Genomic DNA, 19,792 nt, shown 5'->3' with positions numbered 1-19,792 from the left:
GTCCTGCAGTGATATTTGAATTGAATGAAGAGACTGGGCCATGTGTGAGACGAATTCTTCAGGCAGAGGCCCACCTGAAATACTCTCTTAAACGTAAAGTACTTTCTTAACAGCTCCCTCATCTACCTGTACTTCCCTCCCAAGAGTGGTATCACAGCCTGTCTTCTTCCTTGTTACTCAACCCAGGGGCCTGGGGGCTGCCAAAGAAAGAGAACGAAGTACACAAGCTGGTGCCACTCCACAGTTATGGTTATTACCTGGGTCCTCAGCACTCACTCCACCCTCCACCCGCCACGTCCCTGAGTACTAATTCTCCCATTCCTTGGAGTGGCCATATCCAACCTCAGGACTCTGCCTCCTGTAGGTCCTCAGTGTTGCTTCAGTTCCTGAGACTCAGATCCCAAAAGGTCAAGTAAGCCCAGCTTGAAAAGTCACTCTCTCCCTGGATAGTGACCCTGTGACAGTTCTGGAGCTCTGGCAACTTTCCAAAATGACAGTGTATCAGTAGTCCATGGTAAGCTTCGTCGTCATCTGGGAGCCAGCACAAATTGTCTCTGTGGATTAAATTCGCCATGCCTGTGACCCCGATTTTATAGTCTTAGGAGACTGCCCAGAACCTACTTTTAATAATGGCACCAGATAGAGTGTCATTGAAAAAATAAAAAATCATTGGTAATAAATATATGATTAAAAACTAAAAAATCTTTAGTAATAAGCAAATTGACCAATACTAATTTATACCTCCCATATGAAGATCACTAAGTTATTCTCAAATTGCAGAATGCTTCTTATAAAAATTGTGTCAATCCAACCTTATTTATATTCTGTTACAGTGTCTGATTCCTATGACTTTCTTTATGGCATCTTAATACCCCAGTATATTTATAACATTTACTCAAAATTTACCTTTTGTATCCTTACAGTGTGTCACCTTTTAAAAAAATATTTAGTCTCTTTTCTAGCCCATTCCTTGACCCAGTAAGCATATCTGCACTGAGGCCAAGGCCTGCCTCTGTCCCCTGCAAGCCTGGGGTAGACTTGTCTTCTCCCTCACTAGCCCGACCATCTGTATGTGTTTCACTTTTGTACCCCCCACCTTGTAGATAACCTCTCATGAGCTGGTTCCAGCACTCCCAGAGCTTCTGCCCATACATTGCTTTCTCTCAGTGAACCGTAGCCTGAACCTTGCCCTCCTTTCTGCTTTCTACTTCTATGAGGAAGAACTGGTTTGTCCATCTGATGTTCTCTATGAGTCAGAGACCTTGTTGAGTCTCAAGGAAGCAGCTTGCAGTGCACGGTCACGTCTTCAGTCCTGATAGGTAAGATCAGAGATCATCTCTCTAGAAATTGGCTCCTTAATGGGCAAGTGCCTTGTGCAGAGATGTTCACCAAGAATTTGTTGGGTGGAAGGGTGACTGGATGGGCAGCCTAAGTGGGCTTCTTCTCACACAATGGCCCTGACATTAGCCTACACCAGGGCCCTGTCTGGGAAGTCATTTCATGGGGCAACATTCAGACATTTACAGAAGGAAACTTAAGCTGACATGTTCATTCTAGGACCCTTTTCCCAGTTGTTGTCCCTCCTTTAATTGAAGCTCAGTGGAGACAACTGAGATTTTTGGTTTTGGCAGAGTCTTTCCCCATTGCCTCCTCCCCACTTCCTGCACTTCAAGTCTGGTCTGGTAAGGCTCCTTTCTCACTCTGGCTTGGCACTTACCATGGTACATTATGGTGAAGTTATTGCCTGCATTCTAGGCTCTGTTATTGGACTCTGAGTTCGTCAAGAGCTGGGCTCACCTGTGTCTAATCTGCTTTCCATTCTTAGCAGAAGCCACTAGATACTAAGTAGAATATGGCTCTTATGTGTTGAATGCACTGTGCTATTCATTTTACATGTGTTGCCTTGTTTAATCCACACAACCCTGAGAGGTAGGAATCATTGTACCCTTTTTACAGATGAGGATGCTGAGGCTCAGAGTGGTTAGGAAAGTTACCTAAAGCTGCACAGCTAATAAATGGTAGAACAGAGATTTGAACCCAAGTGATTAAAGCCTGTGTCTTTGATCGCTACATAGCAGGGCCTCCCCACAGAGGGATAGCTAGCTGAATTTAGTTTTTCTAGTTTAGAAAGTACCTGCATGACCAGCCAGACTGGAGTTGGCTTCAGGGAACACTCCCTGCTTTTCAGCACAGCAGAGTCTCTCCTTGCTCACCGAGCAGAAGCAAAATGTTGGCAGACTTTGGGCCCCCTGCAGAGTCTCATTCCAGGTCAATGGGCAGAGGATCCCCTGAGAATGGCTGTGCTTAGTGGCTCCCTGGATCTGTTCCAAAGCAGTGAGCAGCCTTCTAGAACCATAAGGCATAACCAGCTAATTGGTGGGCCAGGCATGTCGGGTAGGAGGGACTCATAGGAGAAAAGAAACAATCTATGCTCCAAGTGATTAATCAGTCTGTTTCAGTCTGGCGAAGGAAGAAAAGAAAGAGAAGATGGTCCAGATGTGCACATATGGAGAGAAAGAAGGAAGAGAATTTGTCTTTTTCAAATTCTCCCTTGAGCCACGCTTTACCCCATGGATTAGCTCACTCACCATTAACCAGCATGCAAAGTGGGTATAGTTGGTATACTCACTTAGCAGGTGAGGAGGAGTAGGATTACAGAGATTCAACAATTTGCCCAAGCCATACAACTGATTAACAGAGCTGGAGTTTGAGCCCTTTGGAGTCCCTGTTCTCAGTTCAGTAACCCTGTTCTTGCTCACGCCATCTTAGCCTGTGCTTTCCAGTCAAGTGCAAATGAGTGCAAGTATGCACCCACAGGCTGTGAGCAGAGGCCAAAGGGTTCTTGGTAACTGTCCTGCTTAGCAATATAGGCCCTACCTAAACCAGCAGGATTTACTGGGCTCAAACCAGCAGTTGCATTTCTTTTTTTTTCCTTTCTTGCACCTTGCCATCCCTGGTTTATTTTTAGAGAGGTGTATTTATTTCTGCTCCCACTTCCTGGCTGGAGGCAGGGGCTAGGGTGAGGGAAGATATTAGGAATCAGAAGAGGTAGGTATAGGTGGCATCTCAGTGGTGGCCTTGGTTGAGTTCTGAGAACTGTGCTTACCTGCCTGCCTTGATGCCCTCCCCCGCCCCTCAGGCCAGGTGTAGGCCCAGAGTATCCTGGACAGAAGGATGTCACACTCTTCATTTCTTCCACTTTTCAGAAGGGACTTAGCTTTACCCTGGAGCAGAACAGGAAGTAGCAGGTAGCAATCTTTGTATTTCTAGCTCTCTGGCTGTTTCTGAGGATAAGTACTTTGATGGAATATGGAATAGTTTTTAAGAATCAATCTGTGTGGGACTAAATTCTGGCTCTGCTAGTGGCCTTGGGCAAGTGGCTTTATCCCTTGATGGTTTCCTCATCTGTGAGGGGAGTGAGATAGCTATAGATCTTACCTCTCAGAGATAACTTGAGGATTAAAAGAGCTCATACACATAAAGGCACAGAGAAGGCGCTCTTTGAGTGTTGATTGTTTTATTATTAGCATATCTCTGAACCCCTGGCACCCAGCACCATAGATAGATGCCAATAAATGTTGATGGGACTGAACAGAACTTCAAGATTAGTTGTCTTCCTCTTTGTATCTGAACATTGGCTGGAGCAGGTGTTGACTTTAGTCAGTGATTGCCTGAAGAAATTCACAATGTAAGTCCCATGGTAGCTGCCTGCAATCCACCCCTGTGAGCCCCTACCTGGGCCCTGGAAGAGGCAGCTAGGTGAGGTGAGGAATTTTCCAGCCTCAGGATGTCAGTAGTCCCCAGACCCTGCTTTTGCTTTTTCACCTGTCTGAGGCTCTGGCTTTTGGATGTGAGCTCTGGAAGGGTCAGAGCCTGTCCCATGGTTGTAGACACTGTCAGGTGGTTCTGGGTGGTTGGGCCTGAGGTTTTGGAAGAAGGGCTTGCCGCTGGCAAGCTATTTATCTAGCTAATAACAGTGAAAGACGCCTTCGGAAACTTGTATTTGGGGGCGTAGAAATTAATCAAATGCCACCAATGGCCAGGATTGTGGGAATTTAGAAAACTGTCTTTTCTAGGATGTGGAGGTGGCACTTGGGCTACCTTTTAATTTATTTTAAAAATGTTTTGATTACGTAAATAAAACTTATTTTATATAGACAATTAGAAAATATAGATAAGCACCAAGAAGGAAATAAAAGCCATACATAATCATGCCATCCATAAGTGACCGCTATAAATTTTGGTCTGTGTTCTTTCAGATTTTACCATGATTGTATGTACCTATTTTTTCTTTCAAAAATGGAATATTGTTTAACATTGTTTCGCGACTTCCCTTTCTCATTTTTCAGATGGTTTCTTTTTGTCTCTGAGCTTTGACCTTCCCTGCCATTTGTGAGTGAGCAGACAGGCATTTTGCCCTAAGGGAGGCATTTGAGAAGCACCCTCTGTTTGTTCATTGGTGTAATTGCTTAAAGGGTGGAGGACAGAGAGGTGCATGGAGGAGTCTGTCTGCCTCTTCCCAGCCATATTTCCCCCTCTCCCCTCCCTGTTCCCCCAAATCTAGTCTCCCTACCCACCCTCTGTCATTTTTTTCCCTTCCATACAAACTCGGAAAAGTGATACCACCTACAGTATGAAGATTTCTTTCCATAGCTTTGAGAGAGAAACTTCTCAGGAGCTCAGAAAAAGGGTGCACAGAGAGGAGATGAGAAGGGCCTCACACCTAGGCTGGGGGTGGGGTCTTGGAATGAATGACAGAGAGGAGGGCCTGGGTCCCTGGCTGTCTTAAAGCAGTGAGAAGAAACTGAGTGATAGGTTGGGGAGTCAGGGCAGGTGGCTGTGAGGACTTCTTGCTGAGATGGCAAGCAAGCTGGCCAGGAAGAGGCCTGGAGAATAAGGGGCCCAGATGTGGGCCAGAAAAGGGGGAGAAACTCCTCCTTTGTGGGACATACTCCTCCACCAGGCCCTGCTCTTTCCCCACCTGGCAGTGCCCAGGCCAGGTGGTTTGACAAGTCCAGTATACCTAGTCATCATGCCCTACTGACACCTGTATGCCAGCAGCTGCTTTCTGGCATTCCCTTGGATATTAGGTGGGGATCTGAGCATAGCAGTCAGGCATGAGGAAGATGTTCCCAGCATCCTCAGTATTGACAGCTAAGATTCCATTCTAGAAGAACAACTCAGAGCCAGGGAGAAAATTGAAGATAGGCATTCTGGGAGGAACAAGCTATGCCTCCCCTTTACTTCTTAGAATAAAAGGAGTCTCTTGCAGTAGGTGAGAAGGCCTATCTGAGCCCTGAGGATAAGTGAGACTTAGTATCTTTGTCTTTTCTCTGGGACACTCCGGTCTGCACACAGGCTGGTGTTGCACGATGGGGCCAGGAATTCACCCTTATGAATGAGATGATTTCCGTAAGCTGTGTGTTCCTGTGCACCTGACAGGATCAGTTTGTTTTCCTGTGGATCCCGGTCCTCGCCAGACCTGACAGATAACCTTAGGGCTGCAGAGCAGGGTAACTTCCTGTGTGGCTCAAAGCCTGTACTGTTCCTCTCCCTTTCTCCCTTCCTCCACTCCAGAGCTATAATTAAGTTCCTATGTGAAACTATATCCCTCAGCTGACACACGCTTGTAACCGCAGTTCTGATCATTGAGCAGCTCATCTGGGGTGACTCCTGGGGCTGGTGTCTCATCAGCCTCCAGATGGTCTTGGATAGGTTGGAGTAGGTGGTGTGGATCTGCCAGAAAGGGGGTGGGTGCAGTGAAGCACATAGGACTTGCTCAAGAGTCAGAAAGTGGGAAGTCTGAGGGGACATAGAAGGCTGGTAAGCAGCCTAGAGTGCCAGGGGACACAAAGGGGGAGGAGACGGACAGGCAGCCTTACAGGGTGAGAGGGCCTGGACAGGGACAAACTTCTGAATCACTGAGCCACAAGGCTGAATGTGATCAGTTTATTTTCTTTTCTATTCCATATATTTCTGTAGCATTTTAAAATTGAGATATACTTCACATAACATAAAATTCACAATTTAAAAGTATACACTTCAGTGATTATTAGTATATTTATTGTGTTGTAAAACCATTACCACTGTCTAATTCTGGAACATTTCCATCACCCCTAAAACAAACCTTGTACCTCTTAATAGTTAGACCTAAAACCACCCTTCCTTCATTCGTCCCCTGGCAACCTACTAGCCTTCTGTATGGATTTTCCTATTGGACATTTCATATAAATGGAATCATATAATATGTGGCCTTTTGTGTCTGGCTTCTTTCACTTAGTATAATGTTTTCAAGGTTCATCCATGTCATGGTATGTAATGGTACTTCATTCTTTTTTATGGCTGCTGAATAATATTCCATTGTATGGTAATACCACCGTTTGTTTATCCATTCATCAGTTGATGGACGTTTGGGTTATTTTCATTTTTTGCCTGCTGTGAACATTCATTTACAGGCTTTTGTGTGGACATATGTTTAACATACCTAGGAGTAGAATTGCTGGGTCATATGATAACTGTGTTTAACATTTTGAGGAACTACCAAACTGTTTTCCAAAATGGCTACGCCGTGTTTTCACTCACTCGCTCATTTATTTATTTAATTATTTGTTTGTTTGTTATGTTTATTGGCTATTATTTTTAATTGTAAAATATGAATAACATAAAATTTACAATTTTAACCATATTGTAACTGTACACATAGTTCATTGGCACTAAATATGTCACATTGTTGTGTAACTATCACCACCACTCATCTCCAGAACTATTTTTTATCTTGCAAACATGAAACTTTGTTTCCATTAAACAGCAACTCCCCCAAGCCCCTGGCAACAACCATCATTCTACTTTCCGTTGCTATGAGTTTGACTACTCTAAGTACGTCCTATGGAGTGCAGTTATACAGTATTTGTCCTTTTGTGACTGGTTTATGTTACTCAACACAATGTCTTAAAGGTTCATCTATGTTGTAACATATGTTAGAGTTCCTTTTTAAGGCTGAATCATATTCCATTGCATGTATATACCACACTTTATTTATCCATTCGTCGGTTGCTTTCACCTTTTGGCAGTTGTGAATGTGCTGCTATGAACATGGATGTACAAATATCTGCTCATGCCCCTTCTTTCACTTCTTTTTGTCATATACCCAGAAGTAAAGTTGCTAGATCATAGGGTAATTCTACTTTTAATTTTTTAAGGAACCACCATCCTGTTATCCGTAGCGGCCACACCATATTACATCCCACCAGCAGTACACAAGGGTTCCCATGCCCTCACACTAGTGATTGATAGTTTCAGTATAGTTTCCTTATAATTTTGAGATCACTGCTCTATGTTTCAAAATGAATTATGAAGTTAGTTGGATTCTAGGTGCTTTGTAAGTAGTCTGTTTTTTCCTCTCTGAAGGATGTAAGAATTTCTTTTATTCTTGGAGTTCAGGCATATCACAAGGATATATATAAGTATTTGTCTTTTTTCCTTAATTCCTTCAGGGCCCTCAATTGCTGAAGACAAGTCTTTTGGGATCTCCAGGAAATATTTTACTTTTTATTTTCCTTGAATGTTTCTATCCTCTGCTTCTAGGACTATTACTAGACTCTGGACTTCTGGACTTCTTAATTAATTGCTAGTGTGTAGAATTATGATTGATTTTATGTAGTATTGATTTTGTATCTTTCAACCTTGCTAAATTTATTTATTAGTTCTAATCGTTTTTTTAGTGGACTTATTATGATTTGTTATAAGGTCATGTCATCTGTTAATAGAAATAGCTTTACTTTTCCTTTCCAATCCTGATAACTTTTATTTCTGTTTCTCACCTAATTGCCCTGGCTAGAATCTCTAGTACAGCATGAATAGAAGTGGTGAGAGTAGACATCTTTGTCTTGTTCCTGACCTTAGGGGGAAAGCTTTCAGTCCTTCAGATTTTTTTATTTTGAATAGATAATTCTTGACATGCTACAAAATTCAGAAGGTAGTCCCTCTTTTCCTCGCTTTTCTCTCAGCTGTCCAGTCCCCCCTCAGGGAGGCAGCCCTCATAGCCACTTTCATTTATACCCACATCAATTATTACAGTTTTACTTTCCAGGCGGGTGCTATACTCACTGGTCTGCCCCTTGTTTTATGTGTTGTTTCTTATCCATCTTTGCATACTAGTACACATGGAGCTGCTTTTACACTGCTCCCACATCTGTTATATAGGTGTGCCATTCCCCTATTTATTGATAGATGAGCAGGTGATTTCCAGTCTTTGGCTGTAATGAATAACCTAGATGTGTGTCATTTCACACACAAATAAACAGATTAATAATGATATAGTGTGGCAGATACAGTGATGGAGATATGTATGGGAATACTGTGAGGAGGAGGCAAAGGCTTCCAGAGGAGACTGGTTGATGGAGCCTTAAGAGAGGCTCAGGGTGAGCACTGGCATGTCAGGTGGGGCCTTGCAGGGCAGGATTGCTCCTGCTGGAGATGTCATGGGAAGAGCAGTTAGAGTAAAGAAGCTCAGATGAGATTGGAGAAATTAAGAATATTAGTTATTTATTGCTTCATAACATGTTACCCCAAAGTTAGTGGCTTAAAACAACATTTATGATCTTGCCATTTCTGTGGGTTTGATTGCACAGGGCCATGAATACCAGGAGGCAACTATTATCGCAAGCCATAGCAGGTTGCAGTGAGGATGGGATTGGCTGAGCAGGCCAGGGTGACAGGATGGAGCCATTATTATAGATTATCTTACATGCTTGGCTGAGAAGTTGGGATTGATCTGAGAACAGAACAGTTGAAGTCACAGAAAGACCTTTGCACAGGAGAACAAACGTAGTAGCTGTCATCTAGGGAAATTAATCTGCTAGCATTATCCTAGAGGGGTCAAATGGAGAAGGATATACACGTAGAGACATAGAGTAGGAAATGTCTATGAAAAGTTTCTGGTCTGTAGTAACAGTTGCTGTGTTTCAAGCACCTCTATGCTATGTACTTTGGCTATATTTTTATCTTCAAAATGACCACAAAAAAAAGATATTACTGATTTATATTCACTTTGCAGCTGAGGAAACTAAGCCTCAGAGAAGTTAAACTTGTATATGGTCCGTAACTAGTAAGTTGCAGAGGAACACTCAGGTCTGCCTGGCCTTGAAGAAGACTGCCTTTTGGTAGCATTGGGAGTAGAAATGTGGAGGTTAATGAGGAAGTGAGGTCTTGGCCCTTTGGATGCTGAAGGAAGACAGAGGAGTCTGAGAGGTTGACTTTTTGAACCTAGGTGGCTGGGACAAAGATGACACTGTACCAGGAAGAAGAGAAGCCCAGTGGGGATACTGGTGTGGTGGGGGAAGGTGAGTCATCCTGGAACATTGGGCACTTGTTGACAGGGTCCTTCCCAGTTATAGGGGGGGCTTAAATAGTTCCTCTACTTTGTATATGGATATGTACCCTTGGGCAAAAGTGTTCTAAAAGTGGGGGCTTATTGGTGGAAAGATACTGTGGGGTTGTTGTTTGTTCAAGCAAACACTGGGTTTACATGTTCTCTCAGCAGCCTGTACACCATGGGGCTGGACCTCTGCCACATTCTACTGGTGAAAGCAGTCACTGGGGCAGCCCAGATTCAAGGAGGGGAAACTAGACTTCACATCTTGATGGGAGGAGTAGCAAAAGGATTATAGCTGTATTTAATTCACAGACAGCAAATAAATAATGGAGAGCAGAGATTTTGAGTCCTGATCTATGTGACTCAGACCCAGGGCTCTTTCTGCCACACCACATTATGTCTCTTTCTGCTTCTGACTCTTTGGGGGCTGCAACGCTTGCTGGCTCATGTGTGTTGTTAGAGGAAACTGATTTTTATTTTGGCATGCCAGAGAGAAAGTTGTATTAGTCATTCTTTTTTCACAGGTTAACATCCAAGATCACTAGGCCTGAGAGAACTTTCCAAATAGGCTTTGTCCTGGGGATTTGCTAGCTGCCCCTCAAGCTTCAGCACCAGTTGTCTAACAGGCATGGAATTTCTCCTTGGAGTTTCCCTCTCTGCACTTGGTAGTCTTTTGATCCATAGCTCTGGCCCTGGGGGATCCTTGGGGCATTGCAGCCAGATGTGCAGGCTGGCCCTTCTACAAGTTGTCCCAGATGGTGTCTAGTCCAGTGATTCCCAAACATGGCTCAGCTAGCAGATTCACCAGGGAGTTTTGGAAAAAGTGTAGAGTCCTAGGCTTTGCCTTGTACCTCTTAAATTAGAATTTCCAGTAAAGAAGTCCTGGGATTTTAAAGCCCCCTATGACTTGAGAGGGGAGCCTAGTTAGGGAACCACTGACTTCTCAGAGAGGTGCCTCTAAAGTCACAGATTAGAGGTCATGTAGGTACTGCTAGTTATTGTCCTGAGGGTTTTACACTTCACAGTCTAGAAGTGACTCCTAAAAGTGTCCAGGGGTTTCCTACTGTATCTATCCAAATATTTGATATTCTTTTGCATTCTTTGATAATATCTGAGCTTCATGGTGGCTGCTGGTTTTCTTTTAAAGTGTTTGCAGAGCAGAGCAAGCTTTGTAGTGGTCAACAAATCCTTTTTAACCAAGGACTTGCTGGGTCTAATTTGCCTGGAATACAAAATTCTTTTGCTTAACTGTCAGTTATCTTTGGTGAAAAGAATATGACAACTCTAAGTATATCTAAATTAGCATAATTGGACCTTTCTAGTTCTGTGCCTTGGACCTACTTAAGGTCCACCTGTATATTTAAAAACTCCAGTTGATTTCTTTTCTCAGTTAAACTAACATCCTCATTTTAGAATATTTGAAAAATATAGAAATACTGTAAAGAAGAAAAAAGTTACCTAGAACCTTCCTCTCAGAATCACTACAGTTAATATTGATGGATAGTCTTGTCTTGTGCACTTGCTCACGTGCACACACTAGCGCTCTCTTTCTCTCTCTCTCTCCCCCCACTCCTCTCCCTCTCTCCCTCCCTCCCTCCCTCCCTCCCTCCGACGACGTATACATACCTTCACACATCCTCTTTTTGAAAACCATGTTGAAGTCATATTGTGATACTGTAATTTAGCAGCTTTATCGACACATAATTCAGTTTATCCATTTTAAATGTACAAATTGGTGCACCCACTATAGAAAACAGTATGGAAGTTCCTCAAAAAATTAAGAATAGAACTACCATATGACCCAGCAATTCCTCTTCTGGGTACCTGCCTGAAAAATTTGAAAACACTTGTAAAGAAAGATATGTACTCTTATGTTCATTGTAGCATTATTCACAGTAGCAAGAACCTGGATCAACCTAAGTGTCCTTTGATGGATAATTGGATAAAGATGTGGCATGTATATACAATGGAATAGTGCTCAGCCATAAAAAGATGAAATGTTGCCATTAACAACATGCTTGGATCTTTAGAGTATGATGCTAAGTAAAATAAGTCAGACATAAATGCACAAGAACTGTATGATGTCACTCATATGTGGGATAATAAGCAAAACAAACAAAAAACAAACTCATAGATACAGAAAATAGAATGGTGGTTGCCAGAGGGGAAGGCCGGGGGCAGGGGGTGTGGTGTGGACAAAGAAGGTAAAGAGGGTCAAATACATGGTAACTAAAGGAAACTAGATTTTAGGTTGTGAGCACACAATTGAGTATACAGATGTTGTATTATAATGTTGTACACCTGAAATTTATATAATTTTGTTAACCAATTACTCCAATAAATTTTATAAAAATAATTTAAAAATTTTTAATAAGACAGGGTCTGTAAACAAACAAAAAGTATAATTTGGTTTTTATTATATTTGCAAAGTTGTATAACCATTACCATAATATAATTTTACCATCCCAAAATTAAATCTTAACATTCATTAACATTCACTCCCCATTCTTCCCCTTACCTTCTGTTGCCACAAATTTGCCTATTCTGGATATTTCATATAATGGGGTTATATAATATGTGGTCTTTTGTGATTGGATTCTTTCACTAAACATAATTGTGATGCTGTTTTGAAACTTGCTTTAAACATTTATATCACTAACAATTTGAATATAGTTTTCAAGAATGTATTTTTAACAGTAGAGCAGTATTCCATTTTATGAGCGTATCTGAGCACATTTAACCAGTGCTGCTGATGGATGTTTAGGTTATTTCTTAACTTTTGTTATTTATAGCTAATGTTTCCTGTATTCAGAAATCATCTTGTTTGTTAATTTATTGGTTAATTGTCTGAATCCCTGACTAGAACAGAAGCCCTCTGAGGGCAGCTACCTTGTCTGTCTTGTCAACATTATCTCCCCAGGACCTGACAGAGTCCTGCACTTTGTAGGTGTTCACTTTTACGTGTGTGTATGTGTGTGTGTGTGTGTGTGTAATTTTGAATTAATCAAAATGTAAAGATATTGATAATGTTTGCTAAATTGCCAAATTCCAGAGAGTTATACGAATTTACCCTTTCTGCAGTATATGAGAGTGCCTGACTTACTGTATGTGAGTTAATTTATAAAGAACATCCTGTGATCTTTTAAAATACAACACTCTTTGACCCATGAACCAGTTAGTTTAAGATCATTGGTCACATGCCCCTCTCCGTGGGCCGCAGAAGTCCTGCGTGTTGGGTAAGATGGTGGTGTCTGGGAGCTCTAATCCTGGGTCCTCATTGTGTCCCTGTGGTATTGCAACGTTTCCTGTTGCCCTTACAGAGTCTGCGTGGAGTTCTTTAGCCACTTCCCCTGTTGCATGCAGACATGTCGGGGAGCGAGTAAAGTTGAGTTGTTCAAGTGTGTGTAAGATGTTGTTTCCAGTTGCTGATTGAAATGCCTTTTGAAGTCATGAGAAGATATGTCACTCTGCAAGTTGTGTGCCTTCAAAAACAGAAATGAAGAAATGTTTCCAGGAAGTCTGACGCAGTTAGTCGAGGCTACGCCCTCTGATGGTAGTGGGTGCCCACACGGCTGGTAAACGCTGGCTGAGTCACCCCCTGACTGTAGTCCTTGCTCCTCTTCACATAGTTCCTGTCTAGGAAAGCCTGCTACCTGGTGCCCATGATGAGGAGCATTGCCAGCAATTCAGGGCACGTATCCCCAGGTCATGGCAGCAGACTCTTCCATGTGGATTCACAGCAGTTCTTTTCTTCAAAGGTGAATTGTAGCGTCTGCTTGTTTTTGGATAAGTAGGTGGAGTATACACTTGGGATTTGAGGGATGAGCTGGATGGCCAGGGTAGCGCTTGTGTGTGGCATAGAGCTCATGTTCCCTGTTGGGGACAGGGGTCAGTTAAGGCCCTAGAAGTTCATCTTCCCCAACTGTAGCTGACTGGTTATCCTTTTATTCATCTCTCATGGTTTTCATATCACATTCCACTTGGAGTTTGCTCCAAGCCTTCCCCCACTCACCCCCATCTCTCTCATAAGGTGCTGCCTCTTGTAACTGCAGAGATCACCAGTGTTACAGACGCCTTAACTTTTCCGTGCATCTCGGAAATCTCTCATATGTTTAGTCTCACATCATTGTTCATTGTTTTATTATTACTTCAGCAGTTATGCCTAGTACCCCTTATTACGCCCTGGAAATATGCAGCAGAAAGAGAGGTGCCCTGCCCTGTAGGAGGCAATGCATCTCTCTTTTCCCTTGGCCTTATTTCTCTTCCTCTGACTGTGCCTTTGCTGCCCTGGTTCCTCTCTCGCCTGCCTGAGTATGAACATCCTGAGGGCTTCTGCCCTTTTTCTGTTTCTCTTCCCTCTCAGGGTGCTTGGCCCTTCCTGGAGCTATGACCTTTTCCTTTTATAGATACAAATACTGAACTTCTTGCCCCAGATCCTTCTCTGCTGAATGCCAGGCCCACACGTCCACTTTCCTGCTGGAGTGCTCAATTTTCAAAGCAGAACTCCCCTTTGTCTCCCTTCTTCCCACATCTCCATTTCTGTTCATAATATGCCATTCTCTCAGTTCCTAAGAGCCTTATGACAGCTTGAACTCCTCTCTCTGCCATCCACAGGTGTCCCTCCCATTTTCTCAGTGTTTGTTTCCAGTGTTCTGATTTCACTGCCTGTAGTGGGTTGGATAGTGGCCCTCCAAAAGATATGTCCATGTTCTAATTCCTGGAAGCTGTGAATGTGACCTTATTTGGAAAAAGGCTTTGTAGGAATCTTTCCCATGCTGCAGCTGTGTACAGATCTATGCTTGTTGGTCTCCTCTTTGGGCTTGTCAATCCCTTGGTCTAAAATAGAGACAGCATTTCCTGTTTCCAGTGATTACATGTTCATTACTTCCCAGGTCGGAAGGCAGGGTTCACTGCCTACTTCTCCTCGTAAACTCTCGGGTCAGGAGATGTGCAAAGGCAAGGTGTACACAGCTACAAGTGTGATCCTTGGAGATAGGTCTGGAGTTAGACCTGTGTTCAAAATCAGGTTCTGTGACCTCACTTCAGTGCCTTGGGAAAGTTTTCTTTACCTTTCTGAGCCTCAGTTTCCTCATCTGTAAAATGGGAGTAACAGTAGTACACACCTCCTAGGGTAATTGGGAGAATTCAATGAAAGAATACTCATAAAACATTTAGCACGTGCCTGATTCTTTGGTAGCAGTTAATAAATATTATTAGAAATGACCAGCTTCCACTGTAGAGAGTGATAACTGCATCGAGGCTTCAAGCCATTGAGTGGCACAACTGCGGAGGTGGTGGTGCCCCTGGAATTGTGTAAACAGTGGACATGGAGAAAGAACATTGCCAGTGTTGTCTCCTTCATGAACTCATGACTCTGCATGAGTGAACTGTACTTGAACTACACAGAGGAGCTAGCCGTTCTTTGAATCCCAGAGCTCTGATGGGGCTTGTCATAGTCTTTCTTGTATTGTGGTTATCCTTTACCACAGTATGCTCCCCAAGAGCAAAATGGGCACTGGATAACTATTTGACTGCTTGAACTGAAACTTGGGATTCAGCAGTGAGAGTGGTCAGTCCACTAGTTGTAAACCATAGGGACCCTCCTGCTTCTGACTCCCACTTCTGGTGAGTCTGTTTCTCCTGTGGCTGCACAGATACAGGGTTCCTCCTGCCAAGGAGGTTTGCACTCTGTAGATGGAATGCAGAGTGGCTCAGGAAGCCTGAGGCACTCTCACTCTAGTCTTTTACCACCTCACTAACCCAGCATGAGCAGAGCTTGGGTGGGCCAGGTATCAGTGGGAAACATGGGTTTACTGCGGTGGTCATGATAAGTCCAGGGGCTGGAGCTTGGGGTTTGGTAGCTTTGGGGATTTTTTTTTTTTTTTTTTGGGAAATAAACAAGAATTAATATACATTCTTAATACTGAAAGTTGTTAAGAATCTTCTCTAGAAAATTGTGGTCTAACCCACTGACCTTATAAAGTGTATCTGTCACTGCTTATAGCATATCTTCACCAGGGATGTCTCCAGAGCTCCAGAAACTCAACATGCCCCAAAATGATCCCTTTTATTTTTTTTGCCAGAGCTGCTTTTCCCACAGTCCCCACCTTAATGGGAGCGTCCCTATGCCCCTGCCACCTGATGGTTGTCCTCTATTTCTCTCCACTCCCCAGTGCCTTTTAATCAGTCACCAAGTCTTGTCGATTCCTCAGTATCTCCTGCCTTTTGCCTTAAAGTCTACTGATACTAGTGCTATCTCAGCTAGTGGTTGTTTGCCTCATATTTTCAACCTGTCTCATCACATTTTAAGAGTTTCTTTCATAAACAGAATGTAGCTGGATTTAAAATTTTAAACCAAATCTGACAAATCAGCCTTAAATGAGTTTAATTTATTTACATTTTTGAGATTTGACTTAAAAATATTATGATGTTTTGAGTATTTTCCAGATACCTTCCTTTATTGTCTATTTATCTCCTTTTCTGCTTTCTGTTAGATTGAGTTTTCTTTGTTTCCTTTACTGATTTGAAAGTTATATATCTTCTGTTCTTGCTCCTACATTTTCTGTTCTTTTCTCCCATCTTTTTACTTTGAAAAAACATGAAAATAGAGTAGTGAACATCTGTACTTTTAATTCAGTTAATGCATTTCTCTGTATACTTTGGTTTAGAACCATTTTAAAGTACATGTGGATTTGTTTTTCATTTTCTTGCTCAGGATTGGTGTGCTAGTTCTATCTGAAGACTCACTTTAAAAAAAAAAACTTAACTTCAGAAGAATTTTAGATAGATTTAGAGAGTTTCTGTATCCGTTCAACCAGCTTCCCCTAATGTTAACATTTTACATTTAATTTTTTTTAATTCTGGGAAATTCTCAGTCATTATCTCTTTGGTTCTTCTCAGTTTTTTCTATTCTGGCCTTCTGGAATTCCTTAGACATATGGTGACCATTCTACCATCCAACACTCTGTATCTGTTTTTTTCTAGCTTGTTTTATCTCTTTAAACATCTAAATTTTTCATTTCGTGGTCTCTTTCAGATTGTTTTATTACTTCTGATTCTTGTGCTGCTACTTTATCTATTTATGTCTAATGCTTATCCTTCTTGATGGCTTATTTCCTTGTGTGGTTTGTAATTTTGGAGTGTGAGCTCATCTTCAGAAGGGACTATTTTATGGACAAGTTTTATGCCCTGGGTTGTGGAAATATCCCTCAAAGCAGTTTGCTTCTGGTGGGGCCATAGGTGTTTCAGTGATCCTGGCTCAGTTTTAATGTTCATTTCTCAGTTTGGCACCCAGTCACCACTCTGTTAGTGTAAAGTCAGATTGATATCCATGGTTGTAGTTAGCTTAGTAGTTTAGTTTTTTATGGGTGACCCCCTACTCTTCCACACAGCCTTAGAAAAATGACTAGCTTCTTGCTTTCCTATATTAGGCAGCCCTTTAAGGCTCTCATCTTGATATCAGGGCTCAAAGCCACAACCAGGCATTAAAACCACTTCGTATGTGGATTTAAAAGTCCATAGGTCATTTTGGTATTAGTTCTACTTATTTCATGTTTCAGTTTTTCATTTTTGGCACATGGAATATTTCTCTTTCTTTTAAGTTTGGATGTATGTTTAAGGATATCATTTATTTTATTTAGTATTTCTATATGACTGTAGTGGGAAGTGCTTTCACATTCATATTGGTAAAAGTTCAAATCCAGATTCTTAGCATAAGAAGCCCTTCATGATCCAGCCTCTGCCTCTCCTGCATAAACTTAACTCTTAAATTTTATACTTCTTCATGTACTGTAATGCTTAAAAGCTCAGGTTTTAGTGTCTGTTTGGTTTGGAACCTCCATCCTTTTTAACATATAATTTTGGACAAATTGCTTATCTTCTCCGTGCCTCAGTTTTCTCATCTGTAAAATGGCAACGACTGGCATATAGCAAACCTAATCCCTGTTAGTTCCCCTGTGGTTGCTGTCTTCAGTAGGGCATACTCAGGCTTCTGAGTATGTGCCTTGAAGTGCCAGGAAGTGCCTTGAAGCTCCTGGAATTCTGTCACTTGGTATTGCCTGTTGAGTTGTGTTGAATTCCTCTGGTTAAGTAGAGGCAAGGGCTGGGAATGGTGTGAGACACCAATGTAGGAAGAGAGCAGTAAAGTTTTTTTTTGTTTTTTGTTTTTGGCAAGTTTTGTGCAGAGTTGATGGAAGTATGATTGGAACACAAGGTAGTGATTCTCAGTCTAGCCGAGGATGCCAGAGACTTATAGCCAGTCATCCAGTTGCCAGAAAAAGCCACGACATCCTGCAAATTGAAGTGGTTTCTGGCCTTAAGAATTCATGCCCCACATTCCATCCTCAAACTCAGCTTCTCTGAGTGCCAGGCAGAGGAATACAAACTAATTATAATCCCTAGTGGGCCCTAAGAACCTTTAATTTTAGAATAAGGCTGCACTTCCGAAGAGACAGTTGCTTTAGGAGTGGGTGATTCTACATACTGGGGGCCTCCAAGGAGACCAGAGTGTGAAAGCTCAGTAGCCTGGTGTTTAGAGCTAAGTGTTGCCCATAACTGCCCGTCGTTTCCAGCCCAATTAAGGTTTCTGCCCCTCTGAGATTTCAACAGCTATAAAGGATGGATTGACTAGGCCCCAGGCAGAGCTAAACAGGGCCTGTGCCATCCCCCCCATTCAGTTTTGCCTGAATTCTCTGGCCTCTTGGGACTCTTTTGCAAGAATATTCTCAGAAGAGGAAGGAACTTGATCTTTGAAGATCCCTATAAGTGTCCAGCAGGCAGTCGTCTGGTGGGAATGGTGAACATGACAGCTCTGACTCACAGGCCCCTTGGCTGGGGTTTCAGGAATCGGCTTCAACTCAGAGGTAGGCACAAGGCTAGGGCTTGGAGGACAGCTTGGACCAACACACACATCATTAGTTCTTTCCTGAAGACTCGTAGTCATGAGTTTAGCACCTGTGTGTTCACTACATGCTGGATACTATTGCTGAACATACCGAAGTAATAATGACACAGTCCCTCTCCTCAGAGAGGAGAGTTGGTAGTCTAGTTGGAGAGAATTCCTAGCATATGGAAGCTGCAGCCAACTGTACAAGACTAATACCGTGTGATACTGTTCTATGCACATCTGCCCCTTCAATAGATGGTACTTTTGCTCAAAAGGAGGGATTCTCTTTCTGAAGTTTGGACCATCAGTTTATTTTTTTTCTTGGTTGACTTTATTAGCACCGTTACAGACTGGTCTGAGATTACTAGGGCCACCTTTTATGTTTTTAAGAAATAGCCTCAAATGTGTCCTTATGAATTTCTTCTTTCTTCCATTTCTCTAAATAATGACAGGTTAATTTAACAGTGTCGCTTGCTGATCTCCCAAGGTCTCCTGGGAGTAGGTCACCAGCCATTGCTGCTTCTGAGGCATTAAGGTTTTTCCAGTAGACTCTCAGATTATTTCTTTGCCTTTTCTAGTCTGACCTCATTTTTCTAGGTGAGTACATCTCAAAGTGATTGCTGAATCAGGATTCCTGGGAGTGGGCCTTGGAGTCTGTTACAGAGGATTGGAGAAAAATGGAGCAAATTGAGATCTGAAGCAGTTATGGATAGATTTAGGGATGGGGACTCCAAGAGAGTTAGGTAGTCTATAGTCTCAGGCAGTTGTGGAAACTCCAGTAAGTCGTAAAAGACCCATGTTCCTTCCAGTTTCCTGCTCCGTCATTCTTGGGGTATGGCTGTTGTTCTTTTTGCTCAAAATGGCTCCCATGGATCCAGCTATCACATCCTCATTCCTGGCCGTAGAATAGAAAAAGAGGGAAAATTGATGGGCCCCCTCCCTCCCTTTTAAGGATACTTCAAGCAAGTCTAATGTTTCTACCACTGTCTGTGAGGGAAAGCTATTCGATATCTCAGAGCCATGGTTACCTCATTTGTAAAATGGGCATGATAATACTTACCTCAGGAGGATGAGGATTAGAGAGAATGCATATGGATTGACTGACACAACGCCCAGCCCGCAGTACATGCTCTCTGGTACATGCTGCTGCAGCACACCTTGACACCATTCCCTTTCCCTTCTTCCCCCTATTCCATCTCTTTATGGTCTCTATCCTGCCCTTTCTTTTTTTTTTTGGCCCTCTTTGCCCTCTGTTCCTACCCCACCTTCCCCCCACATCCCCTCTCTTCTCTGCCCCTAATTCTCCTGCTTCCATCCCTCAAAATCTTCTTTATCTTTTACTTCTCTACCCTGTACTACCTTTTCCTTATATTGCTTCTGTGTCTCTGTCTTCTTGATGTCCTTAATTAATGGCAAAGTATCATTATATTGCAAAGACCAGAGTTTAGAACTTGTGACTGGCCTTTGAACTGTAATTCAGCAATGAGTAATTTAAGAAAACCAAGTTTAATTGGTTTATTCATGAGTCAATTAGA

General features: G+C 42.5%; 1 protein-coding gene across 6 annotated transcripts in view; it reads left to right on the top strand.

Moving 5' to 3' along the window:
* The window catches only part of PPARD (peroxisome proliferator activated receptor delta), a 72,303-nt gene that overhangs the window by 12,466 nt on the left and 40,045 nt on the right, over positions 1-19,792 (top strand). The window contains exon 1 of one of the 6 annotated variants that reach the window (XM_015585916.2): positions 1,257-1,319. The exons of 4 other annotated variants lie outside the window; for them this stretch is intronic. The gene's annotated coding sequence lies outside the window, so the exon portion shown is untranslated. Of the gene's footprint in view, positions 1-1,256; positions 1,320-19,792 lie in introns of those variants that run through there. One more of the 6 variants, XM_025043713.1, reaches the window with a different exon arrangement.

Source organism: Pteropus alecto, unplaced genomic scaffold (genome assembly GCF_000325575.1).
Source record: "Pteropus alecto unplaced genomic scaffold, ASM32557v1 scaffold202, whole genome shotgun sequence".
NCBI classification, from domain to species: domain Eukaryota; kingdom Metazoa; phylum Chordata; class Mammalia; order Chiroptera; family Pteropodidae; genus Pteropus; species Pteropus alecto.
Note: the sequence above shows the minus strand (reverse complement) of the source record. Positions and strands in the feature narration are given on the sequence as shown.